Consider the following 22,383-nt stretch of genomic DNA (forward strand, 5'->3'; position numbering starts at 1 on the left):
TTTTTGTTTCTCGCCAGAAGAATTTAGGCGCGTTGTTCAATGTGTCAACGCCTATCTGGTGGATGTAGAAACAGCTCACAGAGACATGGAACGAGTGCTGACGGCCTAAGTTCTCTCGCGCTGTGCAATTATTACCATTTCATTTTTCAGCCCCGACTAATCTAAACGGCTACCACGTTGTTCAGCTGAACATTAAATGAAAGCTGGGGAGTTTAGGGATGTGCGCATGGGAGAAAAATGCAACATTGTTCTAACTTTCCCACTGCGCTTTGAGAACGTCGTGAAATCATTGTTAGACTCAACCGATAGGACTCAGCGATGCATCAGCCACAAAACTGTATATAGGTAATGACAATAGCTGGCAATTTTCTCCTATGTGGGAAGCGATAAATGTAATACGAGCCATAATTTCTTGAGACGGCAAGTTGCATGCATTACCAAAGTCCGTCGATCATGCGTGAGCTAAGCGTTTCTTCGCCATTTTCTTTTCTTTTCCTCGTGCGTATACCACGGTCGATCAGCCCCACGCGTTCGATGTTCGAATCTCTCCAAATAATTATTGGGGATCACCTGATCTGTCTATATTGAAAGAATGAATTTCGTCCTACTGGGTCACATTGAATGCAGTGTTCGGGTGACAGCGAGACAGCTGAACACACCGTTCGCTTTATTTATTTCTCCGAACGTCAACCAATCGAAAACTCATTGCCGTGTTTTTCCGTTCAATGCACTTGTGCGGTGCAAGTGACACCTTGCGCGCTCACCGACACCAACGCGACAGTGCCCCGTTCTCCACGAAATCGGCATGAATCTCTCAGGTGGTGGCTGCCAGGCGGCCGAGCCCTGATTGGTCGATGGATTGTGTGACGTAACGAGACCGCATGATGTCACGAAGTTTGGAGGAGCTGTCAACTATGGTTGTGCATTTGAGTTGGGAAGAGTGGGAGAGGGATCAACCTTCCAGTGCTCTTTGATGCCCAGGCAGGCACGCTGCTCCTATTACACGAAGGCCCGTTCAGACGACTTGTTTAAAGCGGGGCTTTGTCTTGTGGTCGCTTAAGACCGAACTGTGTAAGTATTAAAGACACAAATTAAGGAATCGACAATTAATCGACCAGGGACTGAATTATACGTGAACGGGGAACCGCAAGGGAAGCCACAGATGGGAGCCATTAACGCTTAAGTGCCGCCTGTTGTTATTTTTTATTTATTTTTGCGAGGTCAGGGGATTGGCCTGATGAAGCGATCATATGATCATCTTGAAGCTTGCAAAAATGAGAAGTGAGCTTGTTGTTTCCTCCGCAAGGCCTCTATTGGCAAAGCGTTACGTTTCTGTAGTGTGGCAAGGACTATATCTCTGGGTGACCCGCAGTAAACGATCCACTATAGAAACTGCTTCTAGCACGTGCACATCGCTTGCCTTGTGAAGAAAATAAAGAGAGAAAAAGAGCGCAAGCAACAAATGCACTGAAATTAAACGGCCGAGAAAACAAAACGTCGCAAGCTGTGTTCAGTACGCACGTGAAGGCTTCCCATCGATTCCAGCAATGACGGGCAGTGCCAGTTTTATTAAAAGAAGCGTGCGTGCATTGGACCAAGAATGTGATTGTTGACGAGACAGCTCGCGTGGGTGGACCACATCTTCTAAAGCGCTTTCAGCACGCCACTGACCGTTGCTTTCGCGCCAGTACGCGCGAACATTTGGGAGTGGTCATGCGGGAAAGCCGTCCAAAGCTCATCAGCATAAGCAGTGACGGAGAAGTTTCTTCGGGGCTCGGCAACTTCCCCGTCACGAATGTCGCTTGCGAGACTTGAACTTTGTTCTGCTCTATATTTTGTTATATATTTGTCCCTTTTTGGCCTTCCCACCTGTTCTCTCTCATTTTGTTTTCGTAGTTGCCGCGTTCCTTTGTGGTCGCGGAGTAAAGCAAAACGAAGAATATGCACATACACGTTCTGCCTACAAAGGTAATAAAATAGGAAGTGGATGTTGGGCCCAAAATGTGTGTTTTTTTTTTTCCTAAATCTTGGCCTACAGATATTCTGTGCCAGAACGGCGCAATTATTACGACAAGCTTGAACACGACCCCACATAACAAGGGAATCAGTACACAACGAAAGCTGTGCAGCTCTCTAAAATTGTGACATTTAGAGGGAAATTATACATTGTACAAGGCGCAAACTTCAGGCCATCGCTCGATTGGGGCGCGTGTTCTGAGAGCAAAGCTACTTGCGACGGCACGCACTCAGTAGGGCGAGGCTTGACTGACCAATCTGAAGAGCGAACAGTGTTAGATAATGTTTAACTGAGATCCTTCTAAAATTGGTAGCTATAATCTCGAAGGTAGAGTAATAGAGCGAACAGTGTTATATAATGGTTAATTGAGATCCTTTTAAAGCTGCTAGCTATACTCGAAGGTAGAGTAATTGGTAAGATGGGGTGCTTGTGCCGTATTCGTGCCTCGAATCAAACCCAGCTTTTACTGAACTGTGCGAAAAAAAAAGTGCACATAGACTTCCTGTACATACTGCATGCCTGATTTCTGGTGAATGCTAATCATTTCCAAGTGCTGATTGTTGATCATGCGCAGCAGCTTTTGCATGTGCAGGAAATCTATTCTAAATGTCATCCACTTTCTTCAATCCGTCATTGCTGCATCCACTTCCCCATTTTCCCTGTGTGTCTTCAATGTACAGCCTTTATCAAAAGTTTACAGCCCAGGGGGTTTGCTTTTAAGCCGCATAATATGAGTTATGTAATAATCATGGAAGTCCTAGCCATTGCAGAGGGTAGGACAAAAATCATCTTGCCTTCAGCAAATACGGAAGCCTGGGAATGTATTGCGAGCCACGTAGTATCGCTCAGAAGTAACCCCCCTGGGCTGTAAACTTTTGATAAAGGTTGTACATCGCCAGTGTGCGCGCGTGCGCCTCTTTTCGGAGCTCGGTCGCTCTATTTTCCTTGGTTGCCTCTACATCATTTTCCTTTTTCAGAGGGGAAAACAACTCCGGCGAAAAAAAAATTTGCTTGATTTGTAAGCAGCCCTTCGAGCATCTCGTGCGTGCGTCGAAAGAAAGGAATGCGTGCGCGATGACTCGAATTCGTCGCATCCAAATTGGTGGTCGCACAGGGGCGCTGCGGAGGGGATGCACTGGGGAAGGAGGGGAGTGCTTGCAGAGCGATGCCAGTCAACAGTTTTGGCGCTGCGGGTTTATGTCTGTCATTAGACGGCGGCCAGAAAATTCCTTCTCTTTACTGAGGGGCCATTCCGGTGCGGTTTTGGCTTTCTGCATTTTGCGCGCTGCGAGATAGAGGAGAGCGAGAAGGGGGGCAGCTCGGCCGCATCCTCCTCCCGTGGCAGCTGGACAGGTCGCCGTGTTTGGGCGAGGTCGCTGCCATCCTCTCGAAGACCGGACCGGAGGAGGGGCAGGCCGGCGGTGGAGAGGGCAAACGCCGGTGCCGGAATGCCGGCAATCCTTTTCTCTTTTAATCATTTTTTCACGCGTCTCTTCATTTTGCACATTTGTTGCGTGCGTTTGCCGCTACTGAGGCGCGTGCTAGCGTCCATTCGCTCATTCTGCTTTTCACTTCATATTTGTCTCGGCAGAGATAACCGATGTTGTTGCCTCTCTCGCCGTAGATGCTCGGTTTAATGCGCAAAGCATCATTAGGGGCGCATTGTGCGCCCACGTTTAAAGGGACGCTACTGCAAACAGCGACGCTGCTGCTTTGGCTTTGCCTCCTCGCAGTGGAGCAATGAATTGAAGCTGACGTGGGCTACAAGGTCAGACGATTGCGATTGCACCGCGCTGGAGGCGACAGATGTAAGGGTCTCTGCAAAATCCAGCGTCGTTGCCCTATTTTTTATTGTATTTTTTTTCCAGGATATAATTTTTAACGTGCCATTCACTTCGCTTTTCTAAAAAGCTTGTCTAGCCATTCTGCAATGCGACCATAATGGAGCGTTTGCGGTGCACAGCCTTATAAAAAAAATTTGCACTGCAGTACATCAAGATCACTGCAGCACGAAGAAGAAAACATAAATTACATATCATTCTGCAAATAATATCTCAAAACAGCCACGAAACACAAAGCAACCCTCCACAGCCGTAAGAATCTGCAGTAAGGTGTATGTCATTGCAGTCTTGGAAAGCTAAAAAGAAAAAAAAAAGAACTTCTGGGGTGCACTTAAGGCTGTCTAGGTGCGATAATGTGATAGCATTGTGCGTTCTGTAACGCCGCCTGGTGGACTCGCCCGGCACTGCGCTAACGGACCTCGGCCGCACTCGGCCAGATGGCAGATGGTTAAATGAAGGACCGGGGCAGGTGAAACTTCATGAAGTCGAAGAAGTTCCCTGCAAAGCACGAGAGTGTATTGAAGTTGGAACTTGCGATGTTTACTATACAGGGCGAGAGTGCATGTGTTGCAGTTTTACACAAGGCGTGATCGACGGCGGCGATAGTAATCTCGTGCCTCGGCTAGGGAAGCTTTGTTCGTTCTGACGTGGGTTCGAAAACCAGTGGCGGCAATGTTTTTTCTCTATTGACATTTCGTGCGGACACGTTCTGTCCACAAACCCCGTCTACGCCACTCATGAGCCAAGATGTGTTTTCGCATTGAAATGAATTAGTTTCAATGCGCATCTTGTTTAGAGGCGAGATCATTGCCACTTGCGCCATCATCGTTCACAGGGAGCTTCGCGCTGCTGCTATTTTCAGGATTGGGCCTGTCAAGGTAGCCAGGGGCTTCCATTCCTCAGCCTAAGCAAGAGCAGTGGGAGGGTAAGCTGCCCAGTTTAGACCCGGGCTGGCAACGGTAACTGGTCCAGAGGGCTCAGCGGGTGTCAACAGCTATTGGGGTCCTGAACTGACGACACCACCCACACGAATCAATTTCGATATTTTCATTGAATAAATGCTCTCCCCTTGTTTCACTGCCTGGTTTCTCTCAGGGGAAGCACTTGTCTTCGTTTGTGATCATGCCACGGTCCTTAAGCCTATTTGCATCAAATCTTTGCCGCGTTTTAATGCAGAAGAGTTATATTATACTCGCATTCTGCCACGGTCCTTTAGCTCATTTGCATCAAATCTTTGCCGCGTTTTAATGCAGAAGAGTTATACTATGCTCGCATTCTAGGGTTTCGCAGGGGTGGCTGTGAAGACTCCTTTGTGCAACCGCTCGAAAAAACAAAAAGCAAACTCACCGCTAGTAGGTTTTGAACCCAGGGTTCTAGCCATGGTATTAGACGGCTGCGTCAGCTTCTTTTTTTTTTTTTCTCTCTCAAAGCAAAAGTAAGAAACAAAACCTAATTAAGCGAATGCTAAATACAGCTTCTGCTCGTATACCAGTGCTTAGCCAAGCTAAAACCGCCACCTAAATTTCTGTAATAGAGCTAGCAAACTATGTTTTTCACGGCCTCACTTCATTTTAAGTTCAAATATTCCTCTGTTTCACATATTCCGCAATTAGATCATTTACATGTAACTCAAGAGTAAAGGGGCAAATTCTCTGCGTCGACTGATTTTCTAGACATCGCGATTAATCCTTAGTTCATCCTCTCCACCAACTTCAGTATCGCCATCCCTTCTGTAATCTTACGCTAGCAGACTCAAAGAGATTAACTATATGACGTCTTGGCGATCGGTCAAACACATTGGTGGGAAGGCCTCATTTCAACGTCGCAGGTTGCCAGTTCTTTCCTGAGTGTATCATCTGATAGTAGACCCGCGCGTCTCTATTAGTCTCAGCAGTATTTTCTATGCCCTGCCACTGTACCAGTATGAATAAATAGAAAGCGAACCGTGCGAATTGGGGAAACTAGAAACGACCCTTTTTTCTGGAGAGTAGGGGAAACTATATGGAGGGTGAAAATTCTCGGTTCAGCCCTTCTGAGTGGCCATCTTCGCCACCCAGCATGCTGCGGATCATTCTGAATCCTTCGAAGACGATTGATTAAAGAAAGGCACCTGTATGCATCTCAGCATAGTACATTCCCGACGCCTTCCATACACCTGACATGTCTGAAGAAAATACCAAATTGCTTTTTTTTTCTTCTGACGCTGATCTCGCGATAAGTGCGAAATAGTATAATATTTTGCAGGTGAGCCCGTATATTTAACTGAACTACTGGTTATTAACGCTTATGAAAGAATAGCAACTAGCGATGCATTGAGCTTTGAAAGCAAGCGAAAAGCAAGGAACTTTTTTTGCTCAATAACTTTTCACTTCTTTTCTATTTAGAAACGTATTACCGTTTAAGTTTCTTCATCGTTGTGGTGAAATTTTGTGCTAAATAAATTGCGGCGTGACGAATCGCGCTAAAAAAAAATGACGCGTAATGACAATGGACCGTTCTCCCGGAAGGCGCACGCATGTTCCTCGCAGACAACTCAGTTCGCGTACGAAAGCAATCTCCTCAATGTTACGTCAATAAAAACAAGCGACGACGATTTCAGCGCCAGCGTTAAAAAAATAAAAATAAAAGGAAGAAGTCTCTAAGCAAACGGCACGAGGTACCGCAGAAAGCGCACGTGTAACGATGGCAACGAAACGAAAACACGCGCTAGAGAACGGAACAGGTATACTCACGATGCTGCGGCGTAGTTTCTGGAGCAAGTCATCCATCTTGGGCGGTCCCTTGGCGGTCGCCATGACGTGAGAACGCGGACTCAAGCGCTGTCGGTGGTATCCACGGCCGCTCGTCGCTCGCTCGTCGTCGACATCGTCGCTGCTCTCGGTCGACCGAGTTCCTTCGTGGCGTCCGGAATCGTACCAAGAGCCTAAAGCTGATGGTGGCCGCTCTACGACGTCGCGGAAGTCGTTCTGCTCGGATCGAAGACGAGGTTTCTTGCTACGGGTGTTGTATGCAAACCAGTGACTATGGTGAATCGTTCTAGGTCGTGCCGCGGTTGCGGTCTTGTGGTCTCAAGAAAGCCCACTTTCAAATCCAGCACCCTTCTGTCTACCGCTAAAAAACACTTTTGCGACGCTAGTTCGCCCTGCTTTAAATCAGGTGGACGTGGCCTTCGAGTCTAGAGAACCTAGGAAGTCGCGGCTAGGCTACTCCTGAATACAGTTTCATTCTCGCTTTTACTAACAGTTCGTGCTGGCCGAATTTTATCGATTGTCCCAATGCACTGGGCATATCCGCCCATCAACAGTTCTTGCAGCTGGAGGTACATCATGCTTTCCAAAACTACTTCAGAGCTTCGTAAACATAAAAATAAAACGGCGCGTTAGTGAGGGCAGCTTGTTGCTTTTTACCCAGAGCTTGGTGAGCTTCTCCACTGTTTTGAGATTGTCACTTGAGCTAGTATAAAACCGGCAGTTGACAGCGTCTATGGAAAGGCCACTTGCTGAGAAGTGTAAAGCGATCTTAGGCTCTTTGAACACACTGAGGCATTGCACCAAAAGGCTTCTACAATATGAGCACCCTGAAGTCGCCGATTTAGAGACGTTGCCACGCACAGTGATATGTCTTAGCTGTCAAGTTGTCACACAGGTGCTTGTCATTTGCGCCGTAACGGCAGCCGATGCGACGCAAACGAGCACTTCGCACACGAAGCTCACAGGATGCACGAAACACGTAACTGCGTATAGAAGATAAGAGTTGGAAGAATTCCTGCACGAAGGTTGACTATCGAGCTTGATATGTAGCTGAACCTGGCTGGGCTATCTTCGGATCACAGCCGTAAACGTCGTCTTTGGAGCACCGTGTCACACACCATCGATCGTCGATGGACAAAGCTGATGGAGAAACACTTCCCACACAGCAGCCGTGCCCGACGATCTCATCGCCGTCGACCCACTGGAGAGGAGAGCTCGGTCGTCGCTATCGCTGACTTCGCCGGTCCGAACGGCGAGCCGCTCCCGACCGCAGTGGGCTTCTCGCTGGCCGCCGGTCTCCGGACAAGCGGCCCGCCCCGGCAGCCGAGCCGGAGCTGGTCGCTCTGTCGTCAGTTAGTGCGCCTCTTGGCTGCGCGGCCGAAGGGTGCTCGCCGCTGCTTCGGGCAGCAGCAGCGAGGAATGCCGCCTGCCTTTAGGGCTCCTGCGCGGCGCGTCTCGTGGGCCACCGGGCCGCTGCTGGGCGACTCCGCTGTTGCGGGAGCCCGGCGGCTCCTCCTTGCCCTCCGAGCGGCTGGGGGTGCGCGCTCTTCCTCCTGTCGAGAGACGGCGGAACGCACAAAACGTCACCACCACTACGGCGGTCGTGCCACGCTGCCACGCGAGGGTCGCGCTGAAGAAGAGAACGAGCCTACATGTTTCGCCAACGAGCCGCTCGCGCAGCGCCTCTCTCTGCCCTTCCTGCTCGCTACTTCATGCTCGCTGTGAATGCGTATCGAGCACTCCTGAGAATATTTAAATGCATACGAGTAGTAAGTTCGGTGTACAGATGAAGGGAATTCACGAATTGGTGCATGCAAGGATTTACTGAAAATTGCCTTTAGGAAGGTGGTAGGGAAGGGCATTCATGAGATTTTTGGAAGAATTCCTGCACGGAAATTTTAATCGGCTCACAGATCCCGTATTGATGCTTGGCAAGCTAAAAATGCCGGGGCTTCTTTAGGGTAATTCAGGTCTTGAGTGGCAGCAAAGGCATGAGCGAGGTAGCACTAGCGTTGGGAAAAGATACAAGAGGAACGATGCACCATGCTGCACAGTAAGTACCTTGGCGCTAACTAGTACACGAAGCAGTCAGCGAACCACCACTCCATAAAAGAACAGCAGAGCGCACAAGCGGCACAAAAAGATAGGCAGATAAACGCAGTGCTGAGCTGGAACATTTTAAAAGAAGGAAAAGCAATCAAATAGACATTTACCACGCTAGCAAGCCCATTTTCACGTTCCTGAAAAGCCTTCAAGACGGTAACATCTGAACGGCGTGGGACATTTCCCCTTTCAATAGCAAGATAACCACCGGGAAACCGGAGTACACGCGAAATCGTTCAACTAAGTTTCGTATCCATGAATCTATCTAATTAATAAAAAAAAAATTCCAGTCGGAGAAGGCGTCATACAGGAGCAGGAGGTTAGACCGCTACTATAGGCCCTCGTACCAATAAACATGGGTGGACCGCAAGAAAAAAAAAAAAAAAGCGTTTTTTTAATTCTTTACATTTCACGTTGTTCAGTTATTTTAAATCACCTAGGGGATTAGGTGCCCAATACCCACCACTTCTTGGTTTCGGTGCCGGTTCTAAGCTCAAGTTGGCCTCCATTAATTTAGGATCTCAGCAACGTGTTCGCCGCTTCTGACGTTTTGTCGTACGTGTGTCCGAGGGGCGTGATGCAGTCCGCCAGTGCTGCACTTCGGGTTGCATTTTTCGTTTCCGCACAATGGGGTTCAGGTGCCCGCCAAAAAGTGACTGTCTTTCTTTTTCGTTTTACCGCGTTTTTACGTTTTAGTGCTCCGGCATTAGACTAGCCTCCACTCTGCCGTTCTGTGATGTCTGGAGCTCACTTCTCAAGGGCATGCCTCTGGCAGGTGGCAGTTGGTAGGTGGCGTTATGATGTCATGATAGAATTGGCAGGAGCTACCAACTTGGGCACTATACTTTGTAAGATGGCAATTTATATTCACTGGGACCATTGGTGTCTGAGTCAGAAACGAATCATACGATATAGTACTCCTAGCCCACGGCTTGGCTAAAGCGAGGCTTATACCTATGCCGGGTGACTTTTCGCGTAATGTGGTAAGTTACCACTGGCTAATGAATATGTGTGACGCGAAACCAAAGAGAAAACCGAAGCGCTGGCGTACCTAGATCGCAGTTGGCCTCACCGTGCTAAATCGTTCCTCATTTTAGAGAGCGGATGCTTTACCTCTCTCGTGCCAAACAAATTTCAAAGTCATCTGGCTTGAACATTTGACCTTTAACTCTCGCGTTGTGCAGCAAACATCTTGGTATTCACCAAGTTCCAACTGCAACACACTTTCACGCATTGAATTAAACATCGCTGTCTCCACGAAGTTCCACCTGCGCCGCTCCTTCATTTAACCAAGGTGAATACGTCATCTCGGTGAGTGCGGGCGAGGTCCGCGAGAGTATAGTATCGGGCGAATCCACCACGCGGCGGGACAAAAAGAGGCGGCGTGTCGTAAAGGGAGCCATTCTCGCTAAAGACAGAGACCGCAGCCTTGCCGGACAGGCTGCCGAGACTATAGTTAACAACGAGAACCGAGCCAAATAAGGTCGAAGCAGCTGCAGCCAATGGTTTATATGCTCGGGATACTTGGTTCAATGACAGTTGAACCTCTGCAAGGTTTTTCTTTGGATTCGTTCTCTTCGCTCTTAACGCGAGGCTTCAAACTGGCACCGCGCTGAAATTCGGCCTCAACGTGCAGGTGCTCTGATGCCTTTGCATTTGCCTTGGAGTCGCGCTTGTGTCTTTTCGTTTTTTCTTATTATTTCCTCCTCTCCAGGCTTGAAACTTCGTACAACCTGCAGTTTTTGCGAATGTCGAAATAGTGGTGTTAACTCATTGAAAATGCAAGGTCGTCGGGATAATCGGCTACAGCATGGCTGTGCGGATAAAGAATGCTGCGGATGTCGTTGACCCATAGCGGGCCCGTTAAAACTACCCAGGACAAATTAAGAGCCCTCGGTGTTTGTAATGACGAATGCTCTTCGCTGAATGAAGACGAAGAGCCGTGACGGGGTCAGGCAGGAGGTGTTTTTCTCACGTGGCCTCATGCGACAGGAAGCGAACCCCTTGCAGAGGCCAGGATAGATGAGCCTTGGTAACTGACGACTCAAGCTTTGAAGGCTAGCCAGCGCATTCTCTAAGGCAGCCACTCGCAGTGCTGCTTCATGGAAGGCGCAAAGTGATCATTCTTAATCTTAGCCTTGTATTCCTCGGAGTGAAAAAGTGTCGGTGCTAGAGCGCCCTATTAGCAGCGACTTTCGTATGTTCTAAGACAAACGTGATTATTTTAATTATTGTTTACGTCACTGGCGGCGCGTGCTTCGCTTTTAAATAACACCGCCGGACAACTTATTTCAAGGCAGCTCTGCACTTGGATGCGACCTGCAACGGCGATTTCTTTTTCGTCTCAGAGCGTGCTTGGAGCCCATTACGCTTTATGGCCTGAATAAAGGCAGGGCCAAGCTCCGCCGATTGGCCAGCTGGAGCCTTGCAGCACGCTTGGGATGAGGTCGTGTGAGACCACGCATGAAGCGGTGGGCATTGTGCTTTTTAAGGCTCAACCGGCGGCTATACTGTTTATTTTGAGAAAATTACGTTGTAAAATACCATAATTTCTTCATTATGGTTCCAGACGATGCTCTGTATAGAGCCATTTATGTGCCGGCACAGTTGTGATTTTCATGAGTCGAGTTTTACTGTGCGACACGGAGTAGTGACTATTAAAATAAGCAAAAGGACTAAAGCAAAAGACGGGTGCTGGCCGCGTTTATACGTATGTTAAGCACGTAAGATGTGGCCGACACACACACACACACACACACACACACACGCACACACACACACACACACACACACACACACACACACACACACACACACACACACACACACACACACACACACACACACACACACACACACACACACACACACACACACACACACACACACGCACGCACGCACGCACACACACACACACACACACACACACACACACACACACACACACACACACACACACACACACACACACACACACACACACACACACACACACACACACACACACACACACACATACATACATACACACACACATACATACATACATACATATATACATATATACATACATATATATATATACATATATACATATATACATACATATATACATACATATATACATACATATATATATACATATATATATATATATATATATATATATATATATATATATATATATATATATATCTGCACGAGGTTTCACCCAGTTGGGGTAAAATACATTACAAAGTAATTTTTTTTTTTACTACATGACTACAGAAAGCTTTTCATGACGACAGAGCGACGGAATATTTTGTCGTATTTTTTTCACATGGTTCTATAATTTTTTCTATTGGTCACTCATACCCATGTGCACACTAATAAAAACTTAACATCGCTCTACATCAGTGTCCATGTATAGTTCCGCAATGTCTGCAATCGATTGCGTGCATAGCAACGGTATACAACCAGCGACCACCCTAATCGACACCGGTGTTTGACACATCGACCTGTTTCCGCCTCTCTCAGCCCCAAATGTGCTGAAAGATAGCGGTAGCATTAATGCCAACGATGCCTCTCACCACGTGCCTTTCCGAACACGCTGCCCATGACATGGAGACAGGCTGAACCGTCAGGGGCTGCGGCGTTTGAGAAAAACCAATATCGAACGGCTGTGGCGCGGCATGGCGGCTGATAACGAACGATGGTGTCATTTGGGACCTGGTAGGAGTCGTTCGCTGCGGACGGGCGGTGGTCATGTTGGTCCACCTCGCTGCGTGTCTCCCAGCAACTAACGGTACTTACCGCTTACACGCGCTACGTACACATAAAAGGGTACACGCGCAGATAGAATCGCCTGTGGGTTTTTCTTTCTTTCTCCTCCCTGAATGGTTGCCCCAGTTTAAAAGCAACCGCAGCACTGTTAAGCACAGTTGTAGTGAAGCGTGCGCCTCCGTGATGGGTCGTCTATCATCCAAACCGGACATGGCGGGTCAATTCGCTTGGCGCGCGGACGGCTTTCCGGTCGCTGCCACTCCGGCCGAGCCTGCGGCTACGCCTCGCGCACGCACTGATGGGCGCGCGCTGTGATTGCACTGGCTCGGCTGCCGGCACGAGCAGCAAGAGAGACGGAAGGGATTCGGCCGCTAACAGAATTAAAAGCGGCCTCGCGTTCCATTCAAGAGTGCGCTAGCACGAGAAGATAACGTGAATCCGAGACCACGGCTATGCCTGTACGTTGTTTCATGCAAAGATTTACGGCTGCTTCACCGGAGAAGTGGCGTGGATGTTAGGCGAGGGGCCTCTGGACATTGGACGGGAGTGGCAGCGCCGCCTTACACCGTTATTCCTGCAGACATTTCCGTTATTTTAACGCGTTACGACGCCCATACTGACCGGACATTGTCCCAGTGATAGAGGAGGATCTGGTCACAACTGCCAACGGGTAAAACCGGCCTCTGCATTTCGGTATGGAGAATTCAAAAGAATTCGCTGTACTTCGAATACGTGAACAGGGCTGAATTAAAAAAAAAAAAAAAGAAATAGTGCCTAAATTATGTTTCGCGACGCCTAAATAACGTAGCTGTTATTTCTTACTGGCGCTCTCTAGTCACCCGGCAGTACTTTTGAGGCGTGGAGGAATACCTAACTTCTGACTCACATTTCCCCGTTGGCATTTCGCCTGTGCACATTGCTGCGCATTCACCTTTCACTTACACATTTCGGTTAGCTCAAGCATACTCGATGAAAATGTTTAAGCGGCTGAGTGGCTTTCGCAGCCTGCTGCTGGGCGCAAGGTCGCGGGTTCGAACCCCGTCGCGGCAGCCGTAATCAGACGCAGGCAAAGTGAAAAACGCTCTTGCCGTGTGTGATGCTCGAATCTACAGTGCTGCCAAGTTGGTCCGGAGCTCCAGCCCACAGCGATTTCCCTCGTAGTTGATGCGTAGTTCACCGGTGAGCGGCTAACATTGCTCTCCATCGCGTAGGTGCTGTGATCGCTGTTCTGGCGGCATAGGGCACGGCAGTAAGAAGATCTGTATGATGCAGTAATTAACGCCCTACCAGCTTTCCAATGCAAAGTGATAGATTTGTTCAACAGCAATGTGCATAATGCAACATATAACTTCCACTCATTTTATGGCTTCATCAGCCATATAACAGCAAAAACAAAAATAATTAAAAAGAAAGAAAGACCTCTGCGCCAAGCCACAGCAACTATACATACTATGTACATTATCGCCAACCTGCTACACGTTTTCCTTTCTTCCGCATTCCACCGTGCCCTATCAGTCCCAGGTCAGTGATAAAAGCAGACCAGAAGACACACGCTCAGTGTCGTCGTTGGCGGCGCGTGCCAAATCTTTACCCCACCCTGCTATTTTTATTGCTCGCTTCCTGCCTGCACGCTGCAGTGATAGATTGTGGCCAGTGAACAGGCCCGTGCACTTCCTTCTTTTCCATCATTCCTTTCGCAGCAGCATCTCCTTCTGCGGATTATTACTACCTGCCACTACTACTACTAGTACTATTACTACTACTGCTACTATCATCACCACCACTAACTACTACTCCCAACAAACTACTACTAATATTACGACTACAGTTACTACTACGAGCACGGCTCCTACTCTTATCACTATTCCATGCATGCGGAGGAGGAGGTTAACTATATAGGGACAGTATAGCTGTATGATCTGAGGTAGCAGCAGCCTGTACCGCGCCTTGGGGGCAAGGGCGATGGTGTGAAAGTGGGCACGGAGAAAGGATTCCAAGTACACACCACGCACAGCCTAGGGCGCACGTGGATGGGCCCAAACGGAGAGACCTGAAAGCCTGGGAGACGGGCGGAGTGAAACGATCTTCCGCCGCTCCAGGAAGCTCTGACGACTCACAACGAGGAGGTTTTCGGGAAGTACACTTCTGTCACCAGTGGGTGCTTCCTGTGTCCACGTATACGACTTCTACTGACCGGTCTCGTACTTCTGCCGGCGAGCCCTCGTAGTGGGATGTAGAGAATGCGTGTGTCCGAATGGCTCCAGAAGAAGCGCGTTATTTCTCTTGTGTGCGCGCGCGCACGACGACGACCCTCAGCGCGCGTGAGCGTCGCGCCGGATTCGAAGCCGGCTCCTGGGCACGGCGCAGCGCCGCCTAATGGTCGTCGCTAATAGGCCATTTGTGACCATTTGTTACGCGAAAATTACGCGGTCATCAATAATTGAGGGGGCGCTGCGGGCGCCAGCGATGCGGCCCCGGGCCACGACGACGACGTAGTCCCCCGCGCACACACGCGCTCGCGAAGGAGCGAGTTTAATACACGCGGCAGAGCCCGGCGATGGCAGAAAGTAGCAAGCCGCTCGCAAGTGGCCCCTTGCGACGGGCGTTTAGCGGATGCGTTGAGCGCGTTTAATGTTCCTCCAGACATGGAGGGAGAGGCGATGTGCGGTTTCTGCCAGATTCGGGTTACCGTGATATATTATAGGCAGTTGTGAGCGCCGCACCGACACAGTGGGACTCTTTCCATTGTCAAAGGAAATTAATCCCCCAAGCGGGAGTAGATTTGTTAAAGTGTAATTATTCGTTAGCATCCTCGTTACGAATACAACTGCGAAGGAAAGCTATAGTGTACTCTCGCAGATAACTCGTAGTTAAAGAAAACGCAGACCAGGACGAGTTTTTCTTCAACGATGAAGCTTTTGTGGAAGGTGTGCATCTATCATTCGCACGAGAAATCATTCAATTATTATAATGAGACTCTTTCAGGAGTATATGCCACACATTTCTTCAAAATTAACAACTATGAATGGCATAGTTAGTAAAATTACACGCGACATCTGTAACTGGTCAGTTTTTGGAAAGCAGGATTTATCAGCCTAAGCAGCTCATCCCACGAAGTATGCTCGCGAAGTCTACTGGAGCTATGGCGTGCAAGAGTGAATGTTTGTTTATTTACTAATTTTCAATGACTAAGATTCATTTCCAAGCACAACGCGTATGATATCGTTGCCCCATTCGGCGACTCAGAAAACCTGGTGCTAAGCAGCACCCGCGCGCAGACAGTTCCCATCCTCTCCAACCGTGTTTAGGAGTAACTTTGCGGACAGCTTATTACTTGGGCGCATGTAGTGTGTGCATGCTCGACTGCATCGCTTTACCAACTCAAAACTTATTTGAGCCGTTTACTACTGGCCTCTGGCGCAATCGCTTCTGCTTTCTATCTATGTAGTGCCGGGCTCAGTTAGAGCTCGGAATCCTGCCCCGTCTCGCCCGCTGTTAGTGTGTATCATTAGCTCAACCCTTCCCTGCATCTCCCAGAGGGATTTAATGGGCTTCCTCCGGCCAAGTGTCGCGAGTGACGTGATTCACCCGCCCTTAGGAGTAATGTATAGTCTGACTGCACGTTCTCAGACTAGTGACCCTTAATGCGCCGGCTCTTAAAATTTTATTACTTCACTGAGCATGGAATGTGCAAGAAGTACTGTAACACACATAACTACAAGCTGCAGTAGTTCCCCCTCCCTCTCCCTTTATTTTATTTTTTGTTTGGCAGTGAAACAGTCAAAACAGGAAGGGAAGCGCTGTCGCACTGAGGCCGAAGTTCTCGAATCATGGGAAGTGCGAGCTAAATGAGCCATGAAGAACTCGTCATTGAAGAAGCCCTTCATTTCCGCGTATGCGAAACTCGGCCGGGTTTCCGTTTCCGTGAGGCGTGTAATTAAGGTGGACCGAGAAGGCATTGCGGCGACTGCATGCCGTGTACGCGCCCGCGACGAAACGCAATTATGAGCGATCAAGGGTTGCCATATAATCGGGACCCAGCTCTGGCGCTGCCGTTAAAGACAGGGAGTCCTTTACGAATCGCGCAGAAACGTGGGCGCTTGAAGGGAATGGCTGACTGCTCACCCGTTCGATTGGTTCGAATGCATAGCACCATCCGTCTCTGCCATCGGCCGCCGAGTGAAAGCCAGACGGCTTGGCGGAAGGCGCGCATAGAGGACAAACAAAACTGGGGGAGATTTATGGAGCGGAATTGCTCGCCGACACCTCGCGAGAAGTACGCTCGATTGCCTGGCTCAGTGCACGGTGCTCAGCGTTAAAAGGCTTAACGGACTCGCACGAGTTTATTAACATATTTTTCCCTTGCCGGTTTTGGCGAATGCTCTAATTCGGCTTTAATGGCGATGGAGGTGTACGACGCAAAAGTGTAGTAGTGTTTCCGTGGGCTCTGGCTGCGCGTGAGGTGTTCAGAGTCGTCAACATCTGTCCCTCGGAAGGGGCCATGGCTCCACGCCCCAGCATGCTGTCCAGGGGCGTTCTCACGGGCAGCATGAGCAGGGAGGTCAGGGGCTCCTCCTGGCTTTGCGTTATCGCCAATTTTTCATGCGTGTTGTGTCAGCGAGCTGTAAGGAAGGCCAGGTACACGCGAAAACTTCGAGCTGTCGAAATTCACATGAACCATCAACTGCATGGGGGCATGTGACTGTGCATGCACTATTGGTGCGACGTTGTAGGTATAGGCTTTGTGGGTGTCCCCAGAGCGATTATCACCTAAGTCATCTTCAAAAAAAAAAAAAAAAAAGAACACCGAAACAGTAGCCTAAACTCTTCTGATACTGACCGCAAGTACAACAGAAACCGTGGCAGATGTGTTATTTGCCTTCAGTGAAACTTCTTGTATAAGGATTTCTGAAGCCCACTGAGGACCGTTGTAGTGGATTCTTTGTTCACCTCAGCATTAAGTTAACACGCTAGTCGTTACTTGCGAAGGAAGTGCCTTTCAATAAACATCAGTTGGTATAATCTGCATTTGCTCTGTCCACACCTTTACTCCACCCTGCATTTAACTAGTTCTTTGTCCCTCCCTGATGTTTCATCAGTTCGCACCAGAATGTATATGCATTCGTAAACTCAAGCCGTTCGGCTCCGAGCCCACTGTATACTGCGCAGTTCATATTCAAAGCCTTCGTCCGATTACCTGTAATAGTCTCGAAGCTGGCAATAACTGTAAAAAAGTCTACTCCCCTCTCACCCTCTTTCTACGGCTCGCGCTTTCACATAGCAATGTGACGAAAGCTGACGCTTCCATAAATTTCACAAAAAATATAATAAAATAGGTAATGTATATAAGAGAAGCGCACTACGGGCCGGGATCGGCTTTTCCACCGTTTTCTGAACTTCACGATGATAGCTTGCTTGATGTTTCGTAGCTTGTGCACGAGGCGTACATTCCAAGACAAACAAGCCAGAACCAATACAGTCAACACAGTGTTTCCTGAACTATAGCCACGAAAGCAAGTAAAATGAACATGTCTTTTTTTTTTCTTTTTCTGTGGTGCAAATTATGCCCCCGCCATCCACATGACCGCTAGCGCCGCTTTGCCAAAAACGTCCAACAATTTATCACCGCTCACATTTATTTGAGCGTGACGGGGCTTATGAGCTAATATTCTATGTCGAGCAATAGCGTCGGTATAGCGCTTCTTGAGCTGCGCACTCTTTCTCGGATAAGACTGAGGCAGGCACGAGGGAAGACACATCGGTCCGTTGCCAAGGGGCTTTAAATTTTCATGGCGACGGCGGCGTGAATCTGCTGAACCTCATGAAAGATATATGAACCCCTTCGCGTTTCGCCAGCGTCTTCCACCACACGCACGCCTTCTTTAGTGTGCTCACCTTTCCTGTGCTCACCGTGAGATCCATTCGTTGCGTGTATACTTTCACAAAGACGAAAGCTGATATCGTGTACGGGTGCGCGTCTGGGTCACAATCTTTGTTTTAGGCTCTTTTCGGAATGTGATTTGGTGAACTGCCGGAAGAGAGCCCGAGATTGAAATCTAGGTGATAAATTTAGCATAAAAAAATGCGCTTGTAAAAGCTTTTAAATCCCTACCAACTCGCTCAAAGCAAGAATCCCACAGCGGCGAAATCCGGATGCAAACTTTGCCTACTGGCACATTCTACAGGCATAGAATGTGCTATATAGTTGGTTGCATTGTTTCAGTATAAAGAAAGGGGCTCAAAAGCAAATGTGCGATTATTTTTTAAAGTGATACCAGTTATTTTACAGCTAATATTATTGAATGTAATTTCATTGCTTCTCTACTTGATGGCTCATTGCTCGAATGTCTTCTTCATTTGTTTTTCGAAAATGAACCTAATCGAAACGTAAAAGATCCTGTGCCAGAAGCTTTTTCACGTCATGACGCCCAACCCACAAAGCATTGAATCAAAGAATGGCTATTAAAATAAACATGGCGACTAAAGAAACCACAGGTCGTACATACATTTGAAGACGCAGAGAGTAATATTAATGCGAGCGTTGGATTCTTTCTAACCCTATTTTACCCTCTGCTCCATCACCATCCCCTACTCTGTCAGATTTACTAGATGTCTGCGAGATTAGTTACTTCCCTTAACGGCCTCTCTCTTTCCCACTTGCAGCAGGTTAAGCTGGGTGAGCCCTCGAAGACAGGAAATGAAGGCTCTTTTTTCCCCGAAACCAGAAGCGCTGCCAAGACCATGGCACTGCCATCACTCCTCGAGGATCCGCTGTCGCGTTGGCCAGGCGCCGCCAACAAGCGGAAACACGCGTACAACGTCGAAATGAGAGAGAGACAAAAAAGGCATCATTAGCGTCGAGGCAACGAACATAAAGGATGGAGACGTCAACGCACTTCTGCGGCGTTTATCTTGGCCCCGGCAGACGGATCGCGCTGGTCGCTTCATCCATAACTTGTGGCGGGATTAGGGTCAAAGGATGCGCGCCGCGACCAGCGACGCGTACATAGCGGTGACCACCGGCTGCCGCCGTCCGTGCTCGTGTCAGTGCGCTGTGTGCGTACGTGTGAAGAATGCGCAAACGCAGCGCGTTCCTCGCACCCCACTCGCAGCACAACGAAGACGGATCGGCTCTGCGGCGGTTGCTTTTGCCATCGCCCTCACCGAGAGGCTGGTAGACACTTGCTCGGGAACGGGCACCGCGGGTCTCCGAGAACTCTTGCGCATGCCACGCGGTGCGGAACGTGCACAGGGACGACGTGCAAATCTCAGAGAGGCGTGTTGTCATGCCGGCGTACTTGCGTGAAGACTCTGAGGAAAGGATTCGACCATGGCGGAGATGCAGATTACGGTGGGCCGGCGGATATGTGTTGTATGCACAGTGACACGTCGGGGCTCTTGCCGGACAGCTGGCAATTCTCGATAGCGTAGGACAGCTGGTAGCAGTCCAGTTCTTATGCAAAATGAGATTACGTTTTGAGAAAGTTGAAGCGGAACAACGAGCTGCAAAGATAGTCCTACAATGCTGCTGGCCCGATAAAACTCGACAGATAAACGAGAGATAAATAGTTGACAGATAGATGGTACAATAGATACAGTTCGATAAGTTATAGATATGTGTTAGATGGCAGGCAGAACGATGATAGGTCGTCGATTGATAGATGATAGATGAATGACTGATAGATTACGTTTGACAAGCACACAATATCATTTTTTTTTTCATTGAAGTGGCAATGATCGAAGCACAGCTGTTAACTAGCTAAACGAATTCTTTGTCATCTTTCAGCAAGCCGACAGTTAGCGGTTCATTATTCCGCGCATGCTGAAGCTCAATAGATGCCGCCTGAAGTCCGACTCAAAAAAAAAAAAAAAATAGATTTTTTTTTTTTCGAAGAGTTTGCCACAAGGCATAAGTTGAGAAAGGGGGAATGGGATGCAGGAGATAGAAAGTTAAAAGAAGGAGTGAAGTCCAGTTGTGCTTATGTATTCGAGAAGGTTGGCAGTATAGCGATTGTCCATTGTCCATTTCTCATAATCACCATCGCGATTCCACCGCAGGCCCACCTTCATGATTATCCGTTGCCTAATGTGCGTCGTTGATGGACACGTCCACAACAAGTGACGCACATCGCAGACGTCAGGTGGAGTCTCACAGTGAGGGCACCTGTCAGTCACTGGTAGATCTTTTTCCCGCCATCGATGTCGAACAGATGGGGTCAGAGCCGCCCCTGCCCGGATCCGGCGCACTGTCACCTCCTCCTGCCGAGTAAGACTACGGGGGAGAGGGTGCGAACACGGAGGAATGAGAGCGCGTGTTCGCTGGCGCAGAACTTGCGAATCGGAAACGTGGGACAGGAACGGATCTGGGGGAAGAGGGGAAGGTGATGGATCGTCTGACGTGTTTATATGCGTCATAGCATCTGCTTGTATGTTATGTGGATTGCGAGCATGGCCGCGAATCCAGTGTATGCGAATAGGACATGGGTACTTTGAACATAGCAAATGTATGGACTGTTTTATTTGGAATGTGCGTCGAACGGCTTTAAGCTGTTTAAGGGCAGTGAGAGAGTCTGTGTAAAGATGAACTGCATTGAATGTAGGAACTGGTGGAAGGGAATGTATGGCATTGTAAATTGCTTGAAGTTCCAGTGCCAGAGGGGTGCACGTATCCGCGGTATATGTCACGTGAGTGTTGAGATGCGAATGAGAGGGACTATACACAGAAGTAACTCCTCGCTCTGCAGTATGTGATGCATCGGTATATAATATGCACCCTTCAGGCAGATGTGCGGATGATACCGACGGAGAAGCAGTGGGGCGATTGTCCGTGAGCTGGCAGTACGACCATGGAGGTAGTGTCTTTAAATGATGTAAAGACTGTTTGCGAGCTCTGTTTGCCATCCGCTGATCAACGAGTTCAGTGAGCGTATTTAGCTGGGCATACTCCTGAAGTACTGGTATGGGTGTTAGGCGGGCAAGATATGTAATTGCACGCATAGCCTCACGATTGATGGCCTCAAGGGAGTCCCACTGTCTGCGGGTGAGACGTTAAAACTGTGTCTGGTATATTATACGTGGCTGGAGGACAGAGCGAACAAGCTGGCGGGCTGTGTGAGCACGCGCGCCGCCAGAGCGCATAGCTATGCGACGAATGAGACCTTACGGATGGCTGTCAGCCACGGGGTGCCAGTCCCAGAGGAATGAAGAAGAAGACCAAGAATGCAAACGGTTTGTACCTGAGGAATTGGAGTATTATCTATCATAAAATTTATAGTGGGAGCTTTCTGTAAGCCAGCTTTATTTCCAATTCGAATGAAACAGGATTTTGTATGCGAAAGAGTTAGGCCCAAAGGAGGGAGGCGAAATGTCAATACATCCAGCGCATGCTGGAGGGCCGCCTGATGGACAGACGTATCTGGATGACAGCACCATAAGGTTATATTATCGGCATACGCAAGCACGCGTATAGAAGAGATGGCCTCTAGAGCTCGAACAAGTGGAATGAAGGCCACATTAAATAATGTAGGGGCGAGAACGGAGCCCTGGGGCACTCCTCTGTTTGAGGGAAAGTGACCAAAGGGCTTTCCATGGACACGCACACTGAATGTTCTATTTGTTAGAAAGGCGTGAATGGCGAGGAGAAACCTGTGAGGAAGACCAAGAGTTTGTAGGGAGGCAAGAATGGCTGAGTGAAGGATGTTATCATATACCTTTGTTATATCTGTAGCGATCACAGTTCTAACAAGATGGCTGTGCGGAGAGTGGTGAAGCACGTCAGCAGCCAAAGTAGCAAGACCGTCCTCCGTTCCTATTTGCGGGCGGAAGCCAATTTGGGATTCTGGATAACAATCATGGGATTCCAACCACCACGATAAGCGAGTGGCGAGAATGTTTTCATAAAGCTTGCAGA

The sequence above is a fragment of the Amblyomma maculatum genome, chromosome 1, assembly GCF_055883805.1.
Source record: "Amblyomma maculatum isolate TAMU_Amacu chromosome 1, ASM5588380v1, whole genome shotgun sequence".
Lineage (NCBI taxonomy): Eukaryota > Metazoa > Arthropoda > Arachnida > Ixodida > Ixodidae > Amblyomma > Amblyomma maculatum.